At 35.8% G+C, this 11,745-nt stretch overlaps 1 pseudogene; it reads right to left on the reverse strand.

Annotated features, from left to right (window-relative positions):
- Positions 1 to 10,534: 10,534 nt before the first annotated feature.
- On the reverse strand, positions 10,535 to 11,412 carry LOC101279620 (olfactory receptor 10R2-like; annotated as a pseudogene).
- Positions 11,413 to 11,745: the final 333 nt, after the last annotated feature.

Here is an 11,745-nt window from a genome sequence, read left to right on the forward strand (position 1 = left end):
TCCATTTCTCTGAAGCTTGAGACTTCCTGAGGGTGGGTCCTGAAGGTCACAGAGACCAAAACAAATATAATTTCTTTGGCCACCAACTTCTCTTTTTCCTTGGGTCCATTGCTCACCCAGACTTCTAGCCTATCAAGTCATCTCATGAAAAGGAAATAAACTGATAACCCTTAATGTGAGTCAGTTTAATGTGTTAATTGTTCAAATTTACATTTATGGGCTTCTGTTTTAAAATGTCACCATATTTAAACTTTAGAGCATCCCTTGGAAGTGTATATTATAACCTACTTCTTATAGATGAGAAAACTGACACTTAGAAAATTAAAATATCTTTCCTATTACTGAGTAGAATTAATACTGATTCCACAACACTCACTTCCTTTTTTAATGCTCCTGCAATGCTCTCACATGACACTTTGTGAAGACTATGACTTTCTTAATTAATGGAGTTCAAAATGCATAAGTATTCATCTTCAACAGTAGGCTAAACCATGTGACATCTGTAGAAAAGATATACTGATAAGTATGAGGTAAATGGCCTTTATATCATATGGTATAGTTAATCCCTACCCTGATGTAACATGGTGTTGAGGGAGGGGGAACAAGAAAAACTCCCAACTTTCGCTTTGTTCTTTTCCAAGACTTGTGGCTACCATCATTTTGAGTCAGCAGAACACTCACAAGTGGTTAGGATCACTGTTTGTTAGAAGGTTATGTATATTGGAATGATTCTCCTTCTGGAATTTTATTCTGCCTCTTTTTATTTTTTCACATGACCAAAGAATTAATTTGGCTTTAGGCCTGTGCTCATGGGTTAGAACTAAACATCTTGCTCTCCTTCCTCTTTTCACACACACACACACACACACACCCTTGGTTAATTTTAGCTCCCCTCTTTAGTCGTATGTAACTTGCAGGAAAGAGATAAGATCTTTGGATTTGGGGTTGGCTTTAGCGAGAAAACAAAGCCCCTTCAGCCTTCAACTAGGCCATGTATTCCAACTGAACTTACAGAGAAATCTGCACTTAAGTTTCAGCATAAATTCAATAAAATAAACAAAAAAACAAAATACAAAAAAACAAAAATAAATTAAGTTTCAGGCATAAATCCAATAATAATAAATTGGTATGTTTATTTCCCATTCATAATTGTCTCCTATATATATATGTGTGTGTGTGTGTGTGTGTGTGTGTGTGTGTGTGTATATCTTTTGAATACACTGTAGGAAAGCTTAAACCAAGGCAGAATTAGGGAATTTCTGTGACCTTGGCCATGATATAATATAGTTGCACTGAAATTGGATTTGTAACCTATCAGGCTGGCCTTGATATCAGGACTGATTTTCTAAGACACTCTTTATCATTGAACAGATGAACCAATTATGATTCAAGAAAATGTACTTTTCAGGATCTCAACCTAAGTTATATATAAAGTAGAGAATAGTGAATTACAGCTGAGAGACAACAGTTAAATAACTCCACAGAGACATTTACATTGAGAAAGATGAATAAGTTTGTGCTTAGCAAACACAAAGATTCTCCTGCCTCAAGGATATATATTCCATATAAGTCAGTGAAAGTTTATTAAAAACACATAGATTTTTGTTTTCCTAATCAGTGATATAAAAGAAAACAACATTCACAAAGATTAAGAGTTGATAGGTTGATTGGGTAGATACATTCAGAGAAAAAAATTCAATGCATTATTTTTTCTAAATTCCTGACTGTCCTTTTATCTTTCCTGGTGATTTTAATGAGCTACTAATAGTTTCACACATTTTCAGAAAACCAGCCATTATAAAATAAAACATTAATTCTACTTGTTCTAGCTTAGTTCTGCTAGCACAAATTTCTCCTAGACATCTTTCATTTGAGAAGACAATTCCTCAGAAAAGCACACATGCACACTTTTATATGTGTAGAGCCATCCTCTTTCTATGATCCTTGTAATTAAAATGTGACTGTGGCACAAGTGTACTTGTCTCAATAAGGCATTGAGCCCAGTGACCAGAAATACAGTCCGTATATAACTAATAGGAAGAAGGTGATCAGCTCATTGCAAAAATAAGACTCTAAAAATCCCCAACTTCTAGCAAAATATCCCTTGTCCTTTCTTCAGTGACTCAACTTTCATGCATTAATTGAAACTCATTCAATACTCATGAAGTAACTTCCTATACTTCCTCCCACCAAAAAAATAAACCTTCCATACTTCCTGAGATGATTTTCCAACCATTTCACTTCATCTTGCACTTTTCCCTATGGAAAATCTTTTGGAACTTAATTTCAGTTTTTGCATTTTCACTCCTTATGTCCCAGTCAAGAAAGTTGCCCATTTCCCTTGATCAATCTTTATTAGCAAGATGGAAAGAATTTGTATCAAAAAATAAATTTAAAAAAAAGCGTAATGCAGTAATCATTCCAGGGGACTTGATAACACAACTGCAGAGCAGATGTTGTATCTATCTGGGCTTGGCAAGAGACCAAAAAAGACATCATTGGTAACAATCAGTGGTTCAACAGCTCAGAAGGAATTTGTAGAAGTGAACTCTACAGAGAGTGATCCAGGGTAGTAGAAAGATGTACTAGGAACCCTATATGTGCCTATAGGACTCTGAAAAGTTTAAAAGTAAATCCCTAAACAGACTACAAATGAAGATATCAAGAGGAAAGTGTTAGGTCTGGGATATATGAGTTCCTTTGGAACCTCAACATAACTGTGTGAAAAGATCAAAGGAAGGTGTTTGTAAAAATGGGAAATTTTACTTATTTTCCTTGGAAAACATTTAGAAATATATTTAACAATTTCTAGTCGAGACCTATTAAAATGAAGCTGTAAAGAAACTTTTCCAAGGGATACAGAATAAAACGAATAAACATAGAGATACTTTATACAAGGACAGGGTGTCTCAATTTTGTAGCGATACCAATTGTCCTTATTTCATCTTTAAATCCAAATCAATTCCACTCAAGTATCCATTGCTAGATAATATGATAAATATTCTCAAATTTCAAATAAAATACTAATCATGATCCCCCAACCCCCCTTTATATACATATATAGAGGAATATATTTCTGTATGTGTGTCTTTGTGTGTATTCAATTTCTTTAAAATTTTTGAGATAAGCTAAGTCAGGACTTTCAGCCCCCTACTACATTTATAAACACTGAATATAGCAGAGATTACATAAAATTTTATTATCACACTGCAGGTACATGGCAGAGAATTGACTCTCTTACCCCTTTCCTAGAGCTCATTTCAATTTTCACTCCATGGGTATGTCCGGTGCCACTGTCCCTGCTGCTTCCTGCTATGACTAAGGCACTAGCATTGCTCCAACAATGGTGAAAACTATTTCCCATACCTTGTCACACACACCCCTGGACACCATGACCCTCTCCCTGTGCAGTGACATAGAAGTCAATTCTGTGGATAACCTCATAAATCAACCAGCACTATTGCCTCTCCCTCACTTCCCACACTGCCTGGGGCCATCCAAAGGAAAAATTTGCAAGGAAGGAGGCCCCTTTTTATGTCATGAAGTTACTCTGTGACCTAGAAAATTACTAAGAGTAAATTACTTTCTTACTTTGGGCCCCAGACTACTCATCTGTAAAATAAGGAGATTGGTGCCTTCTCCTATATTGGTCTATGTCTTCATTTAAATGAGATAAAGATGAGACTATTTTGTATAGTATTATGTATAGTAGAAAGATAAACAGTCAAGTGTAATAATTATTTGATAGTAATTGATCTTCCTAGGTCACTAATCTGCTCTTAAAATCTCTGTTGCTATTAGTCTCTCCACTACTAAATTGACCATACTCATGGATCTCAACCTAAGAAAATATCAGATCAAATTCCTCTCTTCCTCAAAACTTCACAATTTACAACCAACAAAAGTAAGCATTTAGGGATGGCCATAAGGTCCTCCATGAACTGTCTTCAAATCTCTCTCTCCTCACATCTGCCTCTCCAGCCATCTCATTCTACTCAGAGTTCCTAAATATGCAAAACATATTTATACCACATGTTTTGTATTAGTTTGCTAAGGCTGCCATAACAAAGTACCATAGACCTGGCTAGTTAAACAACAGAAATTTATTTTTTCACAGTCTGAAAGCTAGAAATCTAATTCAAAATGTCAGCAGGGCTGGTTTGTTCTGTGACCTTTCTCCTTGACTTGTTTTTGGCTATCTTCTGCCTATGTCTTCATATCATCTTCTCTCTATAATTCTGTGTTCAAATTTCCTCCTTTTAAAAAACATTTCCCCTTCTTGTAGAGATGTCAGTCATCTCTAATGACCATTCTAATGACTTAATTTTAACTTCATTGTCTCTTTAAAAACCCTATTCTCAAATACAGTCACATTCTGAGGTACCAGTGGTTAAGACTTCAACATATGAATTTTAGAGGGACACAGTTCAACCCGTAACACAATTCTTCATTTTAAAATATCCCCCATTTCTTTTTTTTTTTTGATGTATTGGTATTTATTGGAAAGAAACATGCTCCTCTCACACGCCTGAGGGCAGGAAGCGAAGGCAGGTTGTCAGCAGGAGGGGGATGGGGAATCTGAGCCCCCATTTCTATTAAACAAATTTTTATTATTTAGTTGCAGTGAAAAAATATCCTTTGCTCTCTGTTCCAACAGCAGGATTCTTAGTGGTTTACTTAGCATTTTTTTAAAATATATTGTTATTTCAAAATAAATGTAAAACTATCTAAATAACATATGATCCTCAGAATAATAAAAAGTACCAATATATAAAATAGATTCTGAAATGTCCTCTCTTCCTCAACTTTCTTATCCTTGAATTTCCATTATTTATGGTTAGACTGATTATAAATATATACACATGCACACACAAACACACATCACTTAGAGAGAGAGACATGATAGATAGATACGTAGACAGAAAAATAGATAGATATCTGATATCTATCTTTAAATTATTCTGCAACTTACTTTTTCTGCAAGAGTATGTTATGAACCTCTTTCAAGTCTATATTCATGGTTGGATCTGATTTTTTTAGTTAAGAGATAATTCTCATACTACAATATTTACTATTTTAAAATGTTGATTCAATGGATTTTAGTATATTTACAGAATTGGGCAGCCATCACCATTGTCTAATTCCAGAACATTTCATTAGCCTGAAAAGAAACCCCATATGCTTTAGCAGTCATCTCCTCTTCCCCCAGCAACCTCTACTCTACTTTCTGTCTCTATAGATTTGCCTATCCTAAACATTTTATACAAATGGAATCATATTATATGTGGTCTTTTGCATATGGTTCTTTTTATCTAGCATAAGGGTCATCTATGTTGTAACATGTATCAGGGCTTCATGCCTTTTAATGGCTGAATAATATTTCATTGCATAGGTATACCAGATTTATTTATCCATCCATCAACAGTTGACATTTGGGTAGTTCCCACTTTTTAGTTATTATGTGTGATGCTTCTGTGAAGAATCATGTACAAGTTTTTGGGTAAACATATGTATTTAATTCTCTTGAGCATGCACATAGGAGTGGAAATACTAGATCATATTGTAATTCTATTTGTAACTTTTTGAGGAACTATCAAATTGTTGTTCACAGCAGCTGCACTAATTTACATTCCCACCAGAAATGTATGAGTCCCAATTTCTCCATTTCCTTGCCAACACTTGGTATTTTCTGCATTATTATTATTATTAGTAGTAGTAGTATTGCCATCCTAGTAGATGTGAAGTTGTATGTAATGGTTTTGATTAGTATTTCCCCAGCGACTAATACTGTTGACCATTTTTTCCTGTGCTTATTAGAGATTTGCATGTATTCTTTAGAGACTATTTAAATCCTTTACCCATTTTTAAAACTGTGTTTTCTTTCTTACACTGATAGCAACATACCTTTGATTGTATAAAAACCTCCATTCTTTTAGTCCCTCTCTTTTAAGTTTTTAATGACAAAATTAACCCTTTTTATATTTTGCATTCATGAAGAAATTATAGTAGTTATTCTAATTCTCTTCTTTAACTTTTATACTACAGTTGAATAGTTAACACAATATCATATTACAAAATTCAAAATTTCTAAATCTGACTAGATATTTACTTTTTCCAGTGTGTTGTATATTTTCATGTATTTTCATATTACTAATCATCACCCTTTCATTTCAGCTTAAAGAACTCCTTTCAGCATTTCAACATTTTTTTGTAAGGCAGGTCTAGTGGTGATTGATGAACTCCCCCACCTTTTGTTTATTTAGAAAAATCTTTATTTCTCCTTTGTTTCTGAAGAATAACTTTGCCAGATAGAGTACTCTTGGCTGGCTTTTTTTCTTAATTCAACACTTTGAATATATCATTCTGCTGTCTCCTGGCCTGTAACTTTTCTGCTGAGGAATCTGCTGATAGCCTAATGGGGGTTATTTTGTAGGTTGCAATCTTTATTTTTTTGCGGCTTTTAGTATTCTCTCTTTGGTTTTGATTTTTGAAAGTTTACTATAATGTGTCTTGGAGAAGATCATTCTGAATTGAAATAATGGGGTAATGTATTAGCTTCCTGAACTTGGGTGTCCAAGTCTCTCCCAAGGTTTGAGAAGGTCTCAACTATTATTTCTTCAGATGAACTTTCTGTCCTCTTCCCCTGTCTTCTCTTTCTAGAAATCCAATGATTCTGAGGTTTGTTCTTTTGATGATGTCCATTAGATCACATAGGCTTTCTTTGCTATTTTCATACATTTTCCTTTGTTCTCTGAGTTGTACGACTCTCTTTTTTTAATGACATATCTCTTCGTTAAATTTCTCATTTCGTTTCTGTATTGTTCTCTTGATTTTGTTGAGTTGTCTTTGTGTGTTTTCTTTTAGCTCATTAAGTTTCTTCAAATAAGTTACTTTGAATTATTTATTGGGCAAATCACATATCTCTGTGTCTTTAGGTTCACTTAGTAGAGGATTATTGTGATCATTTGATCATGTCATGTTTCCTTGGTTCATTACATATCTTGGAGATTTACATCGCTACTTTCACATTTGAAGTAGCTGTCACCTTCCCCATTCCTTACTAACCATCTTCAGGTGGAAGATACTTTTTGTTGGTCCTACTTATACCCTGGGCTTTCCTGATGTTGCATGGATACACCTGCTCCATGCTCCCTCTTGTAGCAGAATTCTTCTTTTAACAGCTTTATTGAGACATAATTCATGTACCATATATGCCAACCATGTAAAGAGTCCAATTAAATGGCTTTTAGAATACGCACGTAGTTACACATCCATCACTACAATCAATTTTAGAACATTTTATTAGCCTAAGAAGTTAATCCACACCTTTAGCCAACATGCCCAATCTTCCCACCCCACCCTCATTCTTAGGCAATTACTAACCTACTTTCCATCTATATAGATTTGCCTGTTCTGGACATGTCATATAAATGGAATCATATATGATGTGGTCCTACATGACTGGCTTTTTTCACTTAGTATGCTTTCAAGGTTCGTCCAATGTTACAGCTTGTATGAATATTTCATTTCTTTTTATGTAGCAGAATTCTTAAGTTTGTATGTCTTCTCTTGATCTTACAACACGTTAGATCAGATATTGGAAACTTCTCTTTTATTTTCCTGAAGGTGGTGCTGTAGCTCAACTTTGTGTTTTCTCCCTTGTTCATAGACGCTCTTCTGTTTTCTGTTTGCCCTCCCTGTCTACCTTAGGTTACTCTCACCGACACTTCAGGAACATTCACAAGGAGCTGGCTGAAGAGTTGGGGGAGATTTGGGCTTGGCACTTGGGGTATTGGGGTGCCCATGGGCCAGTTGTGGGGATCCTCAAGTGAGGTTTCCTCAGCAGCTTGTGGGTGGACTTGCTGCTACAGTCTTGAACACAGTCAACAGAAACCACATCCCTTAAATGCTCTCTTGTATTTTCCTGATCTCCTCTCCCTACCCAGTCATGAAAGTCTTGCCTGTACCCTGGGTACTCTGGGACAGAGAAAGTTTTCTCCAGCAGCATCCCTCACAGCTGGGGAACCTGGACACTCAGTCATTTCTCTCCCTTTTCCCTCAGGAGAGGTTGTTGTCAGCTAGTTCATTCCCAAGCTGTACAACCTTGGGGGACAGGTGGCACTGACAAATTTCTTCTTACACTGTCCAATACACCTGTTTTGTGTTTGTTTTTGTTTTTTGCTCGCTGGTATCTCTCCTCTGTAAACCAGGACTTCTACAAAGCCTCTTTTACCCATGGGTGTATGTCCAAGTCAACACTTTGCAGGTGCTCCCCTACTGCAATGAAGAGGGGCTGAAGCCAGTTCACAGACATCTGCCATTTCCATAACACATAAAAAGGTTTATCTACCCGTTATCCAATGCACAAATGGGAAAAACTCCTCCTGGATACTTTGGTGTATGATACTGGATCCCCCAACTCCCTGAGAGGTACTCTTGTTCATGGATGGATACTGAATTTTAACTCATAAAAGGTGACAAAAAGGAGGGACAATTTATGCGTCCATAATGTTCTTCCTCACCTCTTTCATGTATTTGCTTGAATGGCCCCTTCTTAAAGAGGTCTTCTTGGACACTCTATTTGAAATCATCACCCTCAACACCTCTGCTTTTTACCTTGCTCCACTTTTTTCCCATAGCACACATAATCTTCTAACATAAAATTTACTAATATATCCTGCTTATCGTTTAGGTTTTATGTCTCTGCAGTAGAATAGAAGCTCCATGAAGGCAGGATTTTTTATTTTTGTTTACTAATGTATCCTGTAACTAAAATAGTGCCTAACACTTAGCAAGTTTCGGTAAACAGTAATTTATTGTTTTAAACATGGATAGTTTTAGAATTATAGAGAGAAAAAGATGTTTCTGTGTATGCAAACAAATGTGTACATTCTTGAAAGTCTAACTTTTTTTTAATTGATTTTTATTGGAGTATAGTTGATTTACAATGTTGTGTTAATTTCTGCTGTACAGCAAAGTGAATCAGTTATACATATACGTATGATATTTGTCTTTCTGTGTCTGACATACTTCACTCAGTATGACAATCTCTAGGTTCATCCATATTGCTGCAAATGGCCTTATTTTGTTCTTTTTCATGGCTGAGTAATATTCCATTGTATATATGTATCATATCTTCTTTATCCATGCATCTAATGATGTCAGAGTTGCCAAGTTCAGACTTAGTTATAGTCTTTCTCCTTTACTAAAATAACCTTGAAGAAAGCTTTCCTTGCCTGTTTAACACAGTCTGGCACCATTTTTGCTTTGACATAGGGAATAGGCAATAAGCACACTTGTCTCCAAAGAATAACAATATCACTCTCTTCTAAGGCTGTTCACTATAGAAACACTAAAAAAAAGATAAGAGCTAAATTAAGAAGTCATTCAGTGGGCCCACACGTGAAGAGGATAATAGAAAATTAGACCTACAAAGTAGGATACACAAAAAAATTTAAAAAGCACTTTAGCATCAGGCTGCTGTAGAAAATAGTCCAAGCACTAGTGCTGGACACAAAACTCAGCCACTTTTTATGAAAGTTGATCAAGGCATTAAGTGTAAAGTCTGTTTCTGGAGATTTCTATTTAACTACTACAACTTCCTGCAGTATAGAATTTAATTTCCTAATGTCTATATACTCTATATTCAGAAACTTTAGATTGCACCTCTTAATTTTTTTAATGCATGTGACGTAATAAAACAGCACTACTCTAGTTAATTATATGTGCTGTCCTAACCAGAATAGAATATCTTTTTACCCCATGGTGAGTTTTTGTGAAATTCACCATTGAAGGGACATTTACATCCAGGAAGAAAATCTAGTGGGTAGATGCAAAATGCCAATTAATGTATCCTGTCATTATTTTCAAATTATAAAACATAAAATCTGTGACAGGATGATATAAATAATTTCTCAAACAGGTAAAAAGGAACATTATAACAAAATGTCAAAAGTAGAAAAGAAAAGATTAAATGGTAAAAATAGAGTGAAGCGATTTAGATAAGATTGGCCATGAGGAAAGGACTATCATGAACTGGGTCTATGAATGGGTTTAGATATTCTGTAAACTCCTTAAATTGTAAGCAAGTCTTCTCCCACTCATGTTCATGAGGATAATTTCATGTTTGGATATTGCTTTCAAAATACTCTCTGTTGTAATATGTGGACTAGAGTGATTAAGATGATTAACTATGGTCATAACACTGGTCAGGCCAACTATTTGACTATTTTTACAAACAATAACATTCCAAACTCAATATTTACCAATAAACCTCATAATAACATCTTATTCTAGAGGAAAAGCAGACATTAGTGTCACATAAGTGACACTAATGTGAGCTTTTCTGTATTGCAATTGAGGTACAAAAGCTGAGAGATGAAAATGTGCCAACTACTCTCAAAAAATAAAAATGTTCAGTTAAAAAGATGTGGAAGTACATTCTTTATAGTAGAAGAACTATGTTTTTTACAGAATCTGAAATATAATATTTCAATTAAATAATTTTAGGGATCATTTCCTCCCCAACACTTTTCTAATAGCAACTTGGACATCCTTGTTTCTGAGACTGTATACCATGGGGTTTAATAATGGAGTGATAAAAGTGTATGTCACCATTACCAGCCTGTCCTTTTTGGACACATAGTTTGCTGTTGGTCTCAGGTAGATGTAGGAAGCAAAACCACAGTGAATAATAACAACAGTGAGGTGAGAGGCATGGGTGGAAAAGGTTTTCTGTCTGCCTTCAGCAGAGGGACTCTTCAGGATAGTCCTCAGAATGCAGATATAAGAAACACAGATGAATAAAAATGGGACCACAAGTACAAGAACCCCACAGATGAATATGACAAACTCATGAACATCTGTATTTGTGCAAGCCAGATGAATGACTGTCACAGAAATAATGGTTGACTTTGTTGGCACTACAGAAAGGAAGGCTGAAAACTAAATACACTACTGTTAGTGAGGCCAAGAAACCACCAATCCCACAGGTGGCTCCCAATTTTCCACACACCTGTCAACTCATAAGGATAGGGTAATGCAGAGGTTGACAAATGGCAGCATAATGATCATAGCCCATCACTCCCAATAGCAGGCAGTAGGTAAGAGCAAAACCAAGGAAGAAGAACATTTGGTTGGCACAACAGGTGAAGGAGGTTGTCTTGGCCACAGAAAGGAGATTGATGAACATCTTGGGTAAGATTACAAAGGTGTATAACACCTCTCTGATGTTGAGAGAATGCTGAAGAAGAAGTACATTGGTGTGTGGAGGCTTTTTTCCAGGAGGATGACACTAACAATAGTAACATTGCCACTGAGAATGACTAGGTACAGAAAAAGGAAAACCGCAAAGAGGACAAGCTGAATTTCACCAAGGCTTGAAGAACACAGCAACAGGAACTCAGTGACCATGGTGAGGTTTTCTGCCAAGACCTGTAAAGAAAAGGGAAGTAAATGCATTCAGGTACATGGATACAGGAATCTATATGCAGGGTATGTAGGCTCATATGTCTTTCTTCAGGTGTTGGAAAGATCTTGCCTTTACCAGTTTCTAGCAGCTTCTGGTTCATGGTCCCCCTCCGCCTTCTTCAAAGCCAGGAAAGTTGTATATCTTTCCCCAACTCTGATTCTGTCTTCCACTTTTAAGAATACTGTGATTACATAGTCACACCCAAATAATATAAAATAATCTCTATCTGAAGGGCACAGGGTTAGCAAACTTAATTTTGTCTCCAGCCTTAATTC

This window comes from Orcinus orca, chromosome 1 (assembly GCF_937001465.1).
Source record: "Orcinus orca chromosome 1, mOrcOrc1.1, whole genome shotgun sequence".
Lineage (NCBI taxonomy): Eukaryota > Metazoa > Chordata > Mammalia > Artiodactyla > Delphinidae > Orcinus > Orcinus orca.